This window comes from Filicampus tigris, chromosome 13, assembly GCF_054856515.1.
Source record: "Filicampus tigris isolate MCC_2025a chromosome 13, RoL_Ftig_1.0, whole genome shotgun sequence".
Lineage (NCBI taxonomy): Eukaryota > Metazoa > Chordata > Actinopteri > Syngnathiformes > Syngnathidae > Filicampus > Filicampus tigris.
In genome coordinates this window covers 11,608,418-11,625,743 of record NC_141229.1, presented here as the reverse complement: position 1 = coordinate 11,625,743, position 17,326 = coordinate 11,608,418, and the positions used below count along the sequence as shown (strand labels likewise).

The window sequence follows — 17,326 nt, the reverse complement described above, 5'->3', positions numbered from 1 at the left end:
CGGAGATGGAGCACACATTTAGTGCCCATCAGTGCCAATTTCTTTTTTTTAATTTTTTTTTTTTTTTTTAATGTTCCGTGCAAACAGAGCTGACCCAGAACGTTAGGGTTTCAGATTTTGCCAAAGCTACTGTTTAGTGACATTCAGCGCTGGTTTTCCTTGCTGCATGGCATATTAATTAACAAGTTGACTGACCAAATGAAGAGTAACAAGAGTAAAATACAAAGTAAAAATCTTTGTAAAAATGACACCCACACATGTGGTCTGACAAATACTTACGATTTGTGAAAAAAATATGACATTTGCCAAATTGTGACATCAGAGGTTTAATATAGTAAGAATATGTGACGTACACGAGTCACGTTCAGTACAGTCAATCTCCGCCCACACACTGGCTGCTTCATTCGCTGACATTTCACGATTCCCTGACACAACACGGCAGTTCCACTCCCGGCCGGTATGCTCGCGGATGAGCTCAACTGAACTGAGAAACAAATGAATCAGTTCAACAAGAGAATGCAACAGTAATTCCATTAAGTGCATTTGCTCAAAGGATTTGCTTGTTTGAACACACGGCCGATACAGACAAACAACCATTTACACCTATGGAGAAAGTCTTTCATTAACATAATAAGCATGAGAGGAAACTGGTGTACCTGGAGAAAACTTTAGCAAGCATCGGGAGAACATGCAATCCCAGCCTCACAGGAAGGCTGCAGCCGAGATTTGAACCCAGAACCTCTCAACTGTGAGGCAGATGTGATCACCGCCCATTCACTGTTCTGCCCTATTAATAGACTTAATTAATTTAATGTTTTGGATTTTTTTTGTGCTAATTTTCCTTTATACTTTTTGCATTTAGAGGACACTAGGATTGTTCCGCCTGCTGTCAATGATGGCTATGGCAGCAATGTTAAGATGTTTGGGCGTTCATGCCAATGTATGCATGAATTAGGTTTCAACGTGACATACTTGTTCAGACTGTGAGCTTGCTGGTTACATCACCTTTTCCAGGGCAGCATGAGAAGGTGCTGTGGCTGTCAAGAAGCCCTTCCAGATGGCACCCACAGCATATGTGGCATGACCTTCTGCAGCGCGGGCACACGGGGGCACAGTCCTCGTGCAAACAGCAAGCAGGGCCCTCAGATGTGCGCCGACCCCCCCTGGGAAACGGCAGCGGAATGAGATGCCCATCACTCTGCGGCTCTGCAGATGCTCCTCACAACTGCCAGTCTTTCAGCTTCATTAGGCCTGGATCAGATACATAGAGAGGAGCGCTGCCTCAGGCTACAGCCGCCACGCACACACACACATTCGCATGTGCACGTCCGCTGTCACATTTGGATTACTTTCCAAAGGGAGCCAATTTCATCAGTGGAAGGACGTGGTGGCGAGGGATTTCTTTTTCTCAGCTCGGTGTTCGGAATATATGCCCACAAAAGGGAAATAAAGCCCCCCATGCTGCGATTTAATGAACACAGAAAGAAAAATAGTTTCAAGATAAGGCGCTGATGTTTATACGCTAGCATTACTAAGGGCCGACGTCTGAAAGCAACAGCAGAGCTTTTGGCTATTAATAAGATAATGCGGTGGAACATTTTAAGTCTTTCATTTGGGAATCCAACCCAAAATTGCAAGGAAAAAATAGGCCTCAAGCATCATGCAAAACTTCAGAGTACAGCTATCCCATGAGATATCAACCTATTGCACGAGACTTCAGTTCAGTGAGGATCATTTTTGGAGGGGTTTTGGGAATATTTTTATATTTTTGATACTTAATAAAGGCTGTGAAGAGAAGAAGAATGTTGAAAGAGAAGAATATTAACAGTATTAACAATGCATTTTTGTAAACTTCTGGAGTTGCTCTGCATGTCTGCAGTGCGAATCACCAAAGTCACTTATCATTTATATTACCGTTTGTCTTTTTTCGCGTTGCTAATAACAGAACATTCACATTGTACTTAAAGACGAAGTCAACTCAAACATGTTTTTTTTTTCAAGGATATGTTCTTTGCAAGCCCACTAGTGGAAACAATGCATTCTAATAAATATTGCATTTGGGGAATAAGTTAATCCACCCATTTTTAGCCATCTCTGGGGGCGGCCATTTTGTCACTTCTGTTGACTGAAAATGACTTCACAACTACTCAGGGCTCATGTAACTACCAATCACGGCTGACCTGTTTTCTGAAGCTGATCCGTGATTTTTCATTACCTGAGCCCTGAATAGATGTGATGTCATTTTCAGTTGGCAGAAGTGACGAAATGGCCGCCCCCTGAGATGGCTAAAAAGGGGTGGATTTCGCTGCTTAACTCATATTCCACAAACGCAATATTAATCAGAATGCCGCGTTTCAACTAGTGGGCCTGCTGGGGACATATTTTGTAAAAAAATATGTTGGGTTGATTTCCTCTTTAAAATATCCAGCAGCCTGTACAGTTGATGAAGACTGTTTGATATCAACAGCTTGACCCTGAAATTGAATATTTATATTTCCATTATTTCTGATGTGGAGAATATGAAAACAAAAAATATCCATCGATCCCTTTCTATTGTCCTTATTAGTGTTGCGGCTAGTTGCCACTATCCAGCCATGGAAAAACCATGTATCTCCAAATTTGTTGTTGTTGTTTTTGTTTTTTTTAATCTGCAAACAGATTAATGTAGCTGTATGTTTAACAAGAAAAAAAAGGTGTATATCCTCTCTACTCTTTTGAGATATATGATTAGCATTTTACAGTAACAAAATATGATTGGGATCAAGTTGTCTTCATTGGATTCATTACCCATTCAACCCCACCTCCTCCAGAATACATCTCCCACCTCAATAAAACTGCAGGACTTTCTTGTGTGAATTTGAAAATACTCATGGCAATTGGTAACTAGTGTGAAATCCACTGTATCTTTTACTATGACTCCCCAAAAAGGCTGCAGAAAGGCATTTGTTTTCTTTATTTTGTTTTTCTACTCCACATCTCAATAAAGCAATCCAGTGTAAGTTATTATACTGCTTTAATGTAGATGTGCTTATTCCAGCAATTTGTATGACCGGCCACTGTTTCATTTCCTGTTCTGTCTATCTTTTTCTCATTAAAACCACCATCCCTATCCATCACTTGTTTGGAATAACGTATCGGTATGAGAGACACTAGGGAAGACAGAAAAGAAAAAGAGGAAGAGTGGCAGCGAGGGGGGGAGGTGGGGGACTATCTTCAGTCAAACACATGCATGTTTGGTCCTTGCCAAAAATGCACATTCTCATCCAGCCTGGTTTCCTGGATGTTGTCATGTGTGTCCAATCACACGCATTTGGCTCAATCATGTGAAATATGTCCCAGGTGACAGAAGCAGGTGGTCCACAATTAATTCCTCCCCCACCACCACCCCTAACCCCCCCAGACTTGCGAGGCCGGGAATGTATGGATGTGTGTGTCCACTCCAGCGTGTCCATCTATCTGCTGCCTTTGAGATTCAATATTTGAAAGACAGAGAAATTACTCAAATGAGTTCCTTCTCTAGAATTTTTGGGGGTGGGGAGGTGTGACAAATGAGATATGACTTGAGAGGCGAGAAAAGCATTGTCCAAAATGTGATTAATATGATGGATTTTGTTTGAATAATTATATTTGATCTATCAAAAAGCCAGTGACTATTTATCTCAAGCTTGGCTTCGTCACTGGAATTTCGCCTGACAGCCATCACTTTCACTTCAAACATCATCTTTAGCTAAAAGGCCTGAAGCTCAAATGATATTAAATTATATATTACACATCCTACAGTGTACCAAGATGAAAAAAATAATAATTATTTCCATAATCCATCACAACGAGTTATCACCTCACTTATACAAAGTTGGGATGCTGAACACATTGTGGGCAGATGGTATTGTTGATGTCTTGATAAGCAAAGGTTTTTCAAGGGAGCCAATTCAAAATCATTTTATACCTTTAAAATGTAGCTCAGGGTGGTGAGACATGATTGGCCGGAACAGACAACCATTCACTCTCACATTCACACTGAGTGGGAACCGAACCCATGCTGCCTGCACCAAAGTCAGGCGAATGTAGCATTACACGATCAGTGACTTTCCATTCATCCATCTGTCTATTGATGCCATTAAAGCTAGGATGCAGTATGCATTTACTGTAGGCCTGTTGATTTCTTTTTGGTTTAAAATAAGAGGATGCCTTTGTCTTTGTCCCATGTTCTTCCACGGTCTCTGACTATAGGTGTTCTATACGTCAACTGGCCAGTCTACAACTCAATCGCGAAATGTAGCACCACCGATTGACCAGTTTTGTCACATATTCTTCATTGGTTAGTCTCCACACTCCACACATGTTTAGCAGTGGTCTGGGTAACGTTATACATTCACTTAGAATGATACTGTGAACTGATTCACATTGATGCAGTGTGAGCCGAAATATGCACATGCCACTGTGTCATAGTGCACAAAATAGGGTGGAAAGGTAAGATTGCATTTCTAGCATTGTATCAACGGTGCCAAAACCACTGTGTGTGTGTGTTGGGGGTAGCTGAAGAGCGTTGGGTCATCCTGTTGCCTGGTAACAAGGACCAGATTGACAAAGGAAGAGCAATTTAGGACTACTTTCCCCTGGAAATCAATACAACAGACCTGATGTGATGATGTGAGATTAGCCAAGGGAGAGATGCAACGTATTTGGCAAGGCTTACTTCATAAAGCGGACAGGACGGAGGGTTGGAGGAGATTGCATCTAAACCACTGACTATAAAGCTGTAATCTATGGGCACCTTTCCTGTGAACATTTGCTAAAATTACTCTTCTGGTGCTTCTGTCTACAGCCCCAAATATGAGAAGTTTAGTAAAGTGAACAAAGATGGGGAATATGGAATCTGATTTTAGAGTTCTAGTATAATATCACCCGTCACACTGTCGTTAATATAGCCCCAGGCTGAAGGAATATTGGCGAATTCTGCAATATTGGAAAAGAGTGGTGTCGGTAGGGAATGCAAGTTGAGAAAATGTTTAGGACAGCTGTAGACATGCATACACTTCATGGATAAAACATGATTGCCGCTATGCGGACCCTCGCCATTACAGGATTTTCCCTTTTGCTGTGCTGGATAAAGCAAAAATATGTAAATATAGGAACACATTTTTATCGGCAAAACATGGCCAGAAACACCTGTGATGTAGATCATTGTGACAAGATATGCTAACAAAGTTTTGCAAATGTGCTTTCTTTTCCACGTATACTATGCCCTCTTTTGGATTAAAAACATACCTTCAATGCATTTGCGCAAATCCAGAGGCTATCAACATTGGTCGGTCTACATGTCAATCATTAAATACAGCAGCAGTGATTGGCCAGTTGCCAAGCTCAGTCTCTTATTGGCCAGTGTACATCAATCAGTACACAAAGCACAAGGGACTGGCCTGTTACCATGTCCTGTTTTTATTGGCTGGTCAAAGCATAACAGACAGCACAAGGGAGTGGCCTGTATGCCGGCTCAGTTTACATAGACCAGTCAGGATGCCAATCATAACACACAGCATTAATTATTGGCCAGTAAAGTCAGAAAAATCTTTGCTGGTAGATCTCCACGTCGAATATTACACGTAGCACCAGTGGGTGGCTGCTTAGATCACTCTCTCTTCATTGGTCAGTCTACATGTCACTCTTTACACATCCCCGTGATTGGCCACTTAAACCCCGGATCTCTACAGTTAATCGCCCACAACTGTATACTTGTTTAGAGTAACACTATATCTGCTTTTTTAAAATTGAATTTTGGGCCAAAACATTGAAAGGAAATAATTATTAAGGTAACTAACTCTTATCTGGCATATGCTTAGAATGTTAATACTGCTTCTGAGATTAAAATATTAGATGGCTTCCACATAGCTAGATAATTGCTTTTAGCAAATTCATACATTTCAATTATGTCAAAGAACATCTAATTTGCACAGGAAGTATGCTTGGACAGATTCTGAGATGAGAAAGAAGACTTGTTAAATAGAAATGACGTGTTAACATTGCTACTGTTTCATAAAGTAATAGAATCCTCATTACTGATTCCTCGAATGACATATCACAACTAATGTGCTGATTACATGATGGTTTTGACAGCAACGCTGAGCACTGATAAGAAAGGTGGAACGAAAATAATAAGAGACCCAGAGACTAATCTGGTGGACTGAATGATGAGATGCAGGATTTCAAAACATTCCCACAGGTTTTTTCCCCAACTTGAAGTCCACTGTAACCAGACCCCTGTGAGGCTGAACACTGGGAAGCTCTTGATGGGCTGGAATGTGGCTCCACAGAAAGTAGAGACTACAGACATGGCCAGGAATTTGTTGAGTCCTGGGCGAGTGGGAACCAAAAGTCAGGAGAGGGTTGCTGTTACCTGTGTAGATGGCTCTGTCATCACATGCCCTCTGTCCAATGGTTAGGGACAGGAGATGGGAGGAGGGGTGGGAGAACACAGAGGTAGGTCTTCTCTACACTGACAGTAGGAGGCAGAATGTGTCTAGATTCCAGAGGACGCATCGTTTGTATGTCGACCGAGAGAGAAAAGAGGCGACATCATCAACAAACACGCTGAGTGCAATGCAAAATCGAATCTCCTTCAAATTAAAAACATGACCAGACGCATTAAAAGTTGACCTTTTTCTGGCATGTTGTGGTGGGAAAAATAAAGTAGTAACAAGAGCGACTCACAGCAGTGCAGTGGTGTTTGGTATCTTCTATATCAGGTCCATATTCAACGCATTGATCCTAGCCTGGGAAGACGCCAAGCAGAAACCCAGTAGAAATGAACTCCATAGTATTTCTACTTGTCCATCCCTTACTATGATGAGGCAATCAACCCTAATAAGCTCTATTTCTTTCTCACTCTCTCTCTCCGTGTCTGACTGTCTTGCTCTAACACTGGCCACCATTTACCAGCATCGTGATCATTAGTCCGCCTGGATCGGCCCTTCTGGACTGATGTCTCAGTGTCAGGACCTGCCGCATTAGAGCGCTGCTCAGGTGCCATAATTCACCCCAGTATGGGCAAGGGGTCAATAGAGAGATGAGGCCCTCTGGCTATTATATACTCACAGAAAGACAGTGAGTTTGTGTCAGGGTCATTCAGGGTCATCATTGTTAAACAGCAGCAGGAGGAAGTGTTTGTATTAAAATGAAATGAAATGAACAAGCGCAAAGAAGTTCATTAGAAGATTTAAATTGGGTTTCTGGAAGGCAGAGAGGGTAGAAATCAAGTCATTTTAGAGCTGAGAGTTGGGTAAATAGTAAATTATCATGATAAGGGATATGAAATGATTGGAATGGAAAATAAGAAAGCATCACAGAGCAGTTTTCAATCCATTTTCCAACCATTAGACTATACATTTGTCCTGAAGGTGAATGCCAATATTTTTGGAAGATAGATACATTTGATTTTGAAAGGGGAGATACTTCCACAGCTAAAGTACTCTAGAACATGGTTATGCCAAAACATTTGTTCATTTTAACTGAGAGGGGCATGTGAACACTCAACACATTTTGACAGTGTTCCCTACATTTTCTTGTCTCATCAACTATTGTATAAAAGCAAGCCATACTTTCATGACAACACTGTGTATTATGCTACCGTGTGTTTGTGTTGTAAATGTAGAAAGTAGGCTGGCATACAGTCTACTGCACAATGAGTGCAGGGCACCCTTTAACAGACCTTAAAACATCATCTCTTTTAGCATTAACGATAAATTATGCATGCATATGTAATTGTATGACACCAGGTATGACGTAGGTGGAATCTATAGGTAGCTCAGTGATTTTCCTGGTGTAACAATTGAAACAGTTGACAGCTCTGCCCCTCTCTTCACCCAAGTGTCCAAGACATGCGGCCACAAGTTCGATGACATGACCACAAAGTGGATCATTGAACTGCGGCCTAGGGTGTCCTAGTGAACATATGGACACTCTTATGTTAGACCGTGGTGTTTTTTGTGTTATGGACAATTCGTGACAAGCACAGAAGTCAACACCGCTCGGGTTCTGATCAAGAGGGCTGTTTCTCCCAATCACACCCATCCGGGTCTCACTGTCATTGCCCACGTCATTGGGAAATAAGTATGACCACACCTGCTCAGCACCTCTGTCCGTGGACAACTCCAGAGTGGAAGAGAGTCCCACCCTTCTCGAGTGGACTGGAACCAGAGCCCAAGCTATGTGTCGAGGCGAGCCCAACTATGTCTAGTCAGAACAATTATCGCTGTGTCACAAGATTTCCTGTACAAAAAAAGCAAGTCTTTCAAGATACCATTTTAGTCCTTCAACAAAGCATGTCATTGTCAAATTAAAAAAAATAATAAAATGACAGAATTTACTCCGAGCAAAATGCATGATTGTGAAATAATTTGTTTTGTCCGTCACCAGCTCTCAAAAAATGTGAGGATAAGCCCCATGACTCTCTCACTGGAGTATCCATGGTTTCACCCATCTGGTGCGGAGGCAAAACTGCAACTTCCTGAGTCTGTGGAAGCGAGAGTGAAAATGAAGCTGTTGATGTTTTATTTACTAGTATTACACCATCATAGAGCTTCCGGTGCCACTGATGGTATGGTACATAGTACTCTGGCATCTGTTTGAGTGCTGTCATTTTAACCAGCGCGATGTGCTGACAGTCAGCCAAGTTGGCCGACCGTCAGTTTAGTGTGTTAGGTCCTTATGGGTAAAACTGGGAACAAGTGACACCCCAAGGAAATCTCACAAAGCCTAGACCAAGTCTTGATGCTTTCAGAGGTGCAAAAGATATCACCTCTGTAGACTGTGTCTCAAAAGAATGTATCCCCTGAATCAGAGCAAAACATTATAACTCGGACAGTACAGGTATAGTGTATTTGCTCATATCTGTGTGTGTGTATTTGTGTGTGTGGGGTGTGTGGGTGTGTGTATGTGTGTGCCCTTGCATGCCCACATTTGTTTACAGCTGCCTTTGCAGGACTTCAAAACTTTTTGGTAACAAAGGTAATAAACAAGAGGGCTCTGGCTGAGGCCCAGATTTCACTTAACTTGAGATACAACAAATGGTCATTCATTCGATTCTGTCGGGAAATTTGATCAATCTCCACAGGGCAGGCATTAAAAAATTGCCTATTGAAGAATAGAGTGATTCAGTCTTGGCAGCGCCAGCGACTCAAATATCTGTTAACAGACTGCTTCCTGGCAGAGTTACATCAGCTCTGGCACCAGCCAGGCACAGAGAGAGACATTAGTCAGCACTATCCTTGCTATCAGACTACATTGCCTGGTGCCGTATCCGGCAAGGGACGGTTGAGTTGATAACTCATAGTTAGTGACAGTTATTGTAATCTGGCTCTCTTAAGCGGTCATCATCTATTGTAGCATTATAATATCATGATCAAGTGTCTCTGATTCTCAGTTGACATTTTATAAGGTGACCCTATTTTGGTTATTGAAAAAGGGTCTAATAGTGATAAGCATAAGCATGTAGTTCTTTAAATTTAGTTTGTACGAATTGTGCTCTTCCACTCTAACAGTAGAGTCTGCCTTAGTCTCGAGATGTATCTGAAGACCTAACTGAATGCCATTTTTGATGTGTCTCTGACTCATCTTGGAATCAAATCTATTTCAACTATGCCTTGTCTTGAACTCATCTTACTTATGAACACTTAATTAATTATTGGGTCTCTCTCCAACTTTGGGGACAGCATTACAGCTTTACCTTGACATCCATTCACGTTTATGCACTCCTTGGATTTACGAAGAGAGTTGACACAACAACAAAAAAAGTGGCACCCTTTTTCAAACTGTTCAGAGAAAAAAAATATTTTGAAAGTCTTCAATTTTCCATTTAAAAAAAAAGTGTCCATATACAAATACCCTGATACGCTGTAGTTATATGCCAGGCCTGAAGTGGCGCTGTAACACCGCCGCGGGAAGTCATAAAATACAGAGAATAAGAAATCCATGTGCTGTAAATATGTTCACCACAATGGAGGCAAATTGGAAGTGAGGTGGTTGTTGGTGTTGGGGCTGTTAGCCCATCATCATGCGAGAACTGGGACAGCCACGTCATCTTTTCAAGAAAGATATGTACTGAACACCTGGAAACTCAAGGGCACCATTTTGAGATCTATCCACTTTGGAACCCGACTTTAAAAAAAAAAAAAAAACTATTTTAAGTGTCGGCTCTGTGTGGACGAAATGTTGTAACGATAAAATCGTGTCTGATTGCGGGAGCCCTTGTCTCTGTGTGAAATTGTACACAATTGTGACAATATACCACCATTAGACCAATTATTAATTTGTCAAACTGAAAATAAGGTTGTTTTTTTTTTAGATATATAATTAGATTTTTATTTTAAGGCTTTGCAGGTCCTGAAGGGGAGTGACATGTATGGGAAAAAGCGGACATCTGGTCAACCAAATCAGTGTGGTTTATACTGAAACATGCATTTGTGCATCTACAAACCTTCCTCAGGCAAACCACACTAAAAGTAATTCCCAGTAACATGTTTGCACAGACAGGGCCGCTTCCCTCGATAGGGTCCATTATTCTGCCGCAAATTGCTAAATGCCCGGGCGAGGTGACAGCGAGAAGGCGAGGAATGAATACCGTGCTTGTAATCGGAGGTGGGATGTGTCACACTGGCGAGTGTTATCACGCGGCACAGCATGGTATGAATTCTGCCATTTTCCTTCCATGGGGCCATGACAGAGCCCTCCATTCTAACGTGCCCCTGGGGCGGGAGGAAGGGAAACCCAGAGGAGCGAGCACAAAAGGAGGAGGAGCGGCCTAACTCGAAGCTGTTGATAAACTTTGAGAATAGTTCCCTGTTGGAAATGGCTCGCTGGCCTCATCGTAAAGGACTGAGACTGAGGGAGAGCATGAATGCTTTGCTTAATCAGAAGCAGCTGAGAGAAGGACAACAATTTGGAGGGAACAAGTGTTGTTTTTTTCTCTTCGTGCTGTGGTTGAAATTAATATTAAAATATATGTGGCCAATGCAGAAACTGAGAATCCCGCTGTCATTTTAGAATGATATGTCTTCTACAGGCAGTAACTTTTACAGCATGCACTTTTGTATTATGAGGACCAGATTTCCTAAAATGTTTCATCAACATTTTTTTGCCTTTCATCAAACAGAATCTCTCATATTTTAACAACACGACAGGCCCTAATAAATTATCTTCATAAATTAATGCTTAAATTACCAATCCTAATTTTGATGGCCGACTGATATGCATTCTACCCCCACCCCAATACAATTCTCTAATTAACATATTTTCATTATCCTGGTAAATGAATAATTTAGAGGCTCTGTAATAGACATGAATTATTAGACTGTGGTACAGTGATGGATTTAAACAGGCCCTACACTCAATTTGTGCCTCAATCCCTCCCAAGGTGACATGAATAATTAGTCGAAAAGAAGCCCTCCAATTAGTCTTGTTTTTTTACAGGTCTATGAAAGTAAATGTTGCGGTGTCAAATGACCAGCACCTTGATAAATGCTTATTACAAAAGTTACACACTCATAGTAATGTTTTACCTACCACTTTAATAGAGGCATCTCCAATAAAAGATTTTTTGATACTAATTTATTTCATTTTATTATCATTATTTTTTATAATAGAGGCATCACTAATAAAACATTTTAGCCATGCAGTGACAATTTTGTCTTTAGAAAACTGTACACTTTTTTGTGTATTTCTCCACTTTGCTGTAGCTTGCATTGCACATAAGTGACCAGTTCATCGCTGGTCATTCAGTCATTGGGCCACATATATCAGAGTTGGGAGACTCCAGTATATGCTAGAGACTTAAGTGTCGTTGGCTGACTTTTCATTCACTCAAGATACCTCGGGTTGTCTACATTTCAGCGACCATTATGTTACAGTCACTGTTCATATAATCTAAGAGACTGCTAATTTGTAAAAGTGTACTTTTGTGTACTGCTTGGTGGATATTGAGACAAACTTTGTCCATTGCAAATCTCAAATAATGAGTGTGAATATTTACCTGTTTTTAATTGTCTTCCTAATTGGAACCATAATGGCTTTTTCAGTTTTTCAGGGTGATTCCTTGGTAGCTCTGTCTTTGTCCTTGCAGGTGTCACTTCCGAGCACTCCATCTTGTTTTCCAGCTGTCACTTTCACTCTTCAACTTCCACTTTTCTTTGGCGTCCCTCCGCTTCTAAACAGACTCTGTCAGTGTAAAATGAAAATAAAATGATTTATGTTGTACCCCCTCCCCACTTGTTCAAAGTAATGAGATTCTATATTTCAAATCACTTGACAGACGGATTGGAAATTAAGGTTCCTTAGATAAGTAATGCCTTTTTGATGTTGGACTGTGTGAATAACTCACACAGCCTGATTGATTTCAAAACTCATGTGACAGAGTGCGCTCGCATGTGGAGGGGGAACAACACTGCTGTATGTCACCACATTAGTTTGTGTGGCGCATCCATCTCACAAAATCCTGTTGCCAGGAAGCCTCATTCTCATTCATTGCAATTTATTAGAATAGTATTGGGTCGATATGTACAGAAGCAATTGTAGCCAAACTAGGAGGAGACCAATGCATAATGTAGGAGTAGGCGTTTCATTTGGAAAATTATGGTCGTGCAGGTTTTGAATTTCAAGTTGGACACCATGTTTACTGTCTTTTCAGGCAGTTTGCTTGCTGTGAAACATCTTGTTGATATGATCCACCATAGCTGAATCAGTTTTTTCCACATACAGCTGAACCTCTAAGTTTTGAGGAGAAAAATGGCCCCTGGAATTGCCCAAAAATACAGAGTTCAAATAGCATTCGTGCTTGACATCACATGATGAGACAGCTGAAAAATCTTGCGAGAGTATCCTGCGAGACTTCAGCTAAGTGAGCATCTAAGGGATTTACTTCTTACTGTAAGGCGGCATCGACCGAAAAAACGGTGACATCAATAGAACTGAAAATAAACTATTGCCTCATACAAAAACATCACGATAGAAAATAGATGAAGTGGATAATAAAGTCTTTATGTGAAGAGACTTTCCTCCCAAACATAAACAGTAATCTTCCTCTGCCTGTTGGTTAGTGCTTCCATCATTCGTCATCACAGTTAAAGTTGAGAACACGCTAGATTGGCTTATATAAATATTGGTTGTTTTATTTTTTACACTTCTGACATTTAATATTGGGCAAGCCTTTTCTGTGGTTGTACAATTAATGTTTGTTTTCGCTTTACATTAATTCCTATATGAAAAAAATGTATTCAAACTCTTCCAACATCCTGGTTTAAATAAATAAAGGCATGATAGCTCTTTAAAATTAGTTATACTACAATTAAAAAAAATACAATCAAATACCCCTGCATCAGCTGTGTGGGTTACGTAATTTCTACATATGACCTTCACGCCGGGACAGTTCCTCACACAACCTAGTACTCTTTCATCACGTCAGCTTACCCACTGCCCGCCCCCTCCTTCAGTCGATTTGTGGGAACAGACAGCTGTCAATTGCTTTAGAGGAGACAGAGTGAAAATATCGAACCGTCGCCTCCCTCACAAGAGACATCACCGCCGACATAACAGTGATTCATCAGAAAAAGTGCTTGATGAGCACAGCGTCTGCTCTCCCCTCTCTATTTGTCATCAGACATAAAAAGTAATGGCCAGTAGTTGTAGTGTGCAGGTGTCTGAATGAGTGCTGTTAATGGTAATCTATGCTGTCACCTGCTGCTACAAGACAGAATTTTAAAATGAGACTGATTATACCAGTGTGATTTTTTAGAGGTCATATTGATCAAAGGGCGTCAGGGGAAAACTCTTGTTTTTACCTGCTGCTCTACCAACATGCCACCACATTAGTTATCTCATTTGAAATATGTGGTGAATAAATTCCAAATGTGATTAAAGACTTTTCACAAAGGTAGCAGGTGCGCATGGCGGGGTGAAGACAGTGTGTGTGTGCGTGTGTGTGTGTGTGTGCGTGTGCGTGTGTGTGTGGGGGCACTGGATAATTCAACACAGTGACATGACAGTTCAGGACACTGTTGGCCATTATCATCGCCATCACTGCCGTCATTCTGGTGCATGTTATTGCTGGTTTAAAGTAGCTCTGGCCTGACCTCGCTTGACATGCAGCATGAGTCGCCGCCGTGCTGGTTGACCGGCCTGGCGTGGAGGTGTTAGTCAAACGTGGTGTGACAGTATTGAGCACAGTCTGTTTATTGAGAAGAGTTCAGAACAGGATCAGCTAAACATATATCATAGTGGATCGATGGCAACTGAAGAAGTGAGCAATGGTCTTGATATTATTGCTGCTTGCACTACCACTGTGTACATGGACACCAATAACAGTGCTGAGGGGAATTGATCTGGTGTGAATCTGGTTTGAGGCTCAACGGTTCAAGCAAATGGAAACCAGAGAGAAATAAATGTGTATTTGTCTCCTGGGTCTCAGCTCAGAGTCATTATAACCTTAGTCATACTTCATACTTTCTTCCCTTTCATCTTTGACACACTCCATCTGTGTCTCATCAAGCGAAACCCCAATATAAATACAGAGCAGTGCACAGGGTGCAATGCATTTGGGATGCAGCCCTGGTGTATGTGTGTTACTTGTGAAGTGTACTTTCTAATCATACGCAGCTTTAAAAGGGTTTCAAGCATAAAATACATTTCAAAGCAAGCTGCGCACCAAAAATCACGGTGCAAATCGAGGAGAATAGGGAAGTAATACGGAATAAGAGCAGAGTGGAGGCGCAAACAAAATGAAACCACAGTTTATGGGCAAACGTATTGGGACAATGTTAACCTTAGAGAAAAGACAGGTTTTCTCTTTGTGAGGTCAAGTTCTTCCACACAAAACTCATGGAACTTGCTTTGTACACTGGGGCACAGTCATAATGGAACAGGAAATAATAATAATAATAATGTGCGGGACGGTGGTCGACTGGTTAGCACGTCCGCCTACTGCCCGAAGACTGCTGGGATAGGCTCCAGTACTCCCCGCGACCCTTGTGAGGATAAGCGGTATAGATAATGGATGGATGGATGGATAATAATAATTAATAATAGCGGCACGGTGGTCAATTGGTTAGTACGTCCGCCTCACAGTGCAGAGGTTGTGGGTTTGAATCTGACCTTCCTGTGTGGAGTTTGCATGTTCTCCCCATGCCTGCGTGGGTTTTCTCCTGGTATCCCGGTTTCCTACCACATTCCGAAAACATGCATGGTAGGTTAATTGGACACTCTCAATGTGACTCTGACTGTGAGTGCGAATGTTTGTTTGTCTCTGTGTGCCCTGCGATTGGCTGGCAACCAGTTCAGGGTGTACCACACCTACTGCCCGAAGACAGCAGCGATAGGCTCCAGCACGACCGCGACCCTTGTGAGGATAAGCGGATTGGATAATGGATGAATGGAATAATAATAATTATTATTATTTTTTATTATTATTATCATTATGTCATTCTTTTTCACTGGTGGTTAAGTGTTACATGCTGTCAAGTGATTACATTTTTTTAACTAATTAATCACAAAATGTTCCACAACAAAGCTTGTAACAGATATTTAATAGAGTAAAATCTTAACGATGGGCCAAAGGCGTACAATTTATATGGTATTTGAATATGGCTTTGCAAAGTGCAGAAATTATTTTGTAGATCTCCACTGAGCTGTCGGGCATATATATATACATATATATATATATATATATATATATATATACCCAGTATATTATACCGATCATACAGACTGCCTGCCAGCCCCACCTGAGTTCACGCAGTTCCTTTTTGTTTTTTTTGGGTACCGGTACTTACCGGTGCAACACTAGTATTTACTTTATATTGTCCGTATAGTATATACTGAAGCATTGTGACAAACAACATGTAATGCCCCCGTTTTGTGGCTACATGCATGTCCGAGCATAGCCGCCACACTGACCTCCTAAGGGGGGAGCAGAGTTCAAGACCAGCTAATCCCTAAAAGCTTCCCATCAAATGCGAACAACAAAACAAGTGTGCTCCGGTGTGGGTCATTGTTTATGCTGAGCAATGCCCTGCCTTTCAGCCTGCTCAAATTGCAAGGCGTGTGGGTGGACAAGGGGGTGACTCCATAGGGAGAAATTCTAGTATGTCCTGGAGCGCGCTGTGTAGCCCTTATCCCTTCTTCAGCGATAATATGCAACCATAAAGTCAATCAGCATGCCCCCAGGACATCAATCACTCAATCTACTTTTTGAGGGTAGTGCCTGTTTGTGTGCTTTTTTTCATAAATTTCAACGAAAAACTAAAAACTGTGTTTTGTTCTCCTTTGGCCATTTTGCATCAATCTTCCAAGCAAATCTCCTTCAGAAGGAGCCCCCTTGGCCTCCATTAATGGTTCTCCCTCTTTTCTCCCCCCTTCCATCTCATCAGGTCTCTACTTCACAGCTTCTCTCCAATTCTCACCTGTCCAGAAACTCCATCAACACCTACTCCTCTCCCTCTGCGAAGGGTTCACCGCTTCCGATCTCCCGTTGTTTGCTCTGAATGAGCTTTAACAGCTGTATAATCTGAAATAACATTGCCACGGCCGATTCCTTGCAAAAAGAGAAAAGAAAAAGAAGAAGAGGAGGGGGTGGAAGGGTAGGGGACCAAATATGTTCCCAACTAATGGATGTTCCCTGGATGTGTAATGTAATAATTTTGGTGAAAAGGAGCAGGAGCCGGAGCAGAAGGGTATAAGGGAGGCGGGTGAAAAAAGATGAAATGGATGGATGAGTAGGGGAATAGATGAATAGAGGGCAGGGTGAGAAGCGGCCAGTGAGAACGAGGGGAAAGCAGATGGAGCCAGAAAGAGGTTGGGCTGATTTAATCTATTTGCAGGGCCTGTGGTCGCTCTGCTCAGACCTCTCTGACAGGCAGTAGGGGATTTGGCAGAAAAAATTATAATCTCATACGCCTCTCACACCACATTGGCAGATGGCATGCATATGCTTCTTCCTGCCAATAAAACCATAGACTATGAGATACTTGTAAATGATTTTTTGAAGGTGAACACTCAGCCTGCTTTTTTACAGAAACAACCCAATTCCCCTCTGCTTACACTAAAGCTCGGCATACGCTCTGCAAATTAAGGCTGTTTCTAGGCCGATTCTGATATGGCTGACACTTTCAGATATGAGCCGGTTTCAATTCTCGTCAGGGGTTGTCATTGCTGCCAGATTGTTAATACTGAAGTATGGTATGTTTTATAAAATAACAGTACAAGGCAAACAGACCAAGGGAATACACAGATGTTTGCTTTTACTAGCAAAATATAAAAATGTTTTTTTTAAATAGCTCTGGTCTTT

At 41.6% G+C, this 17,326-nt stretch overlaps 1 long non-coding RNA gene across 1 annotated transcript; it reads right to left on the bottom strand.

Annotated features, from left to right (window-relative positions):
- Window positions 1–441: 441 nt before the first annotated feature.
- On the bottom strand, window positions 442–16,737 carry LOC147137598 (uncharacterized). Its single transcript, XR_015089395.1, has 3 exons — window positions 16,443–16,737; window positions 12,023–12,207; window positions 442–1,251 (listed from the first exon to the last, which is right to left on the bottom strand). It is a non-coding gene; the product is annotated as an uncharacterized LOC147137598 (long non-coding RNA).
- Between the last annotated feature and the right edge of the window lie 589 nt (window positions 16,738–17,326).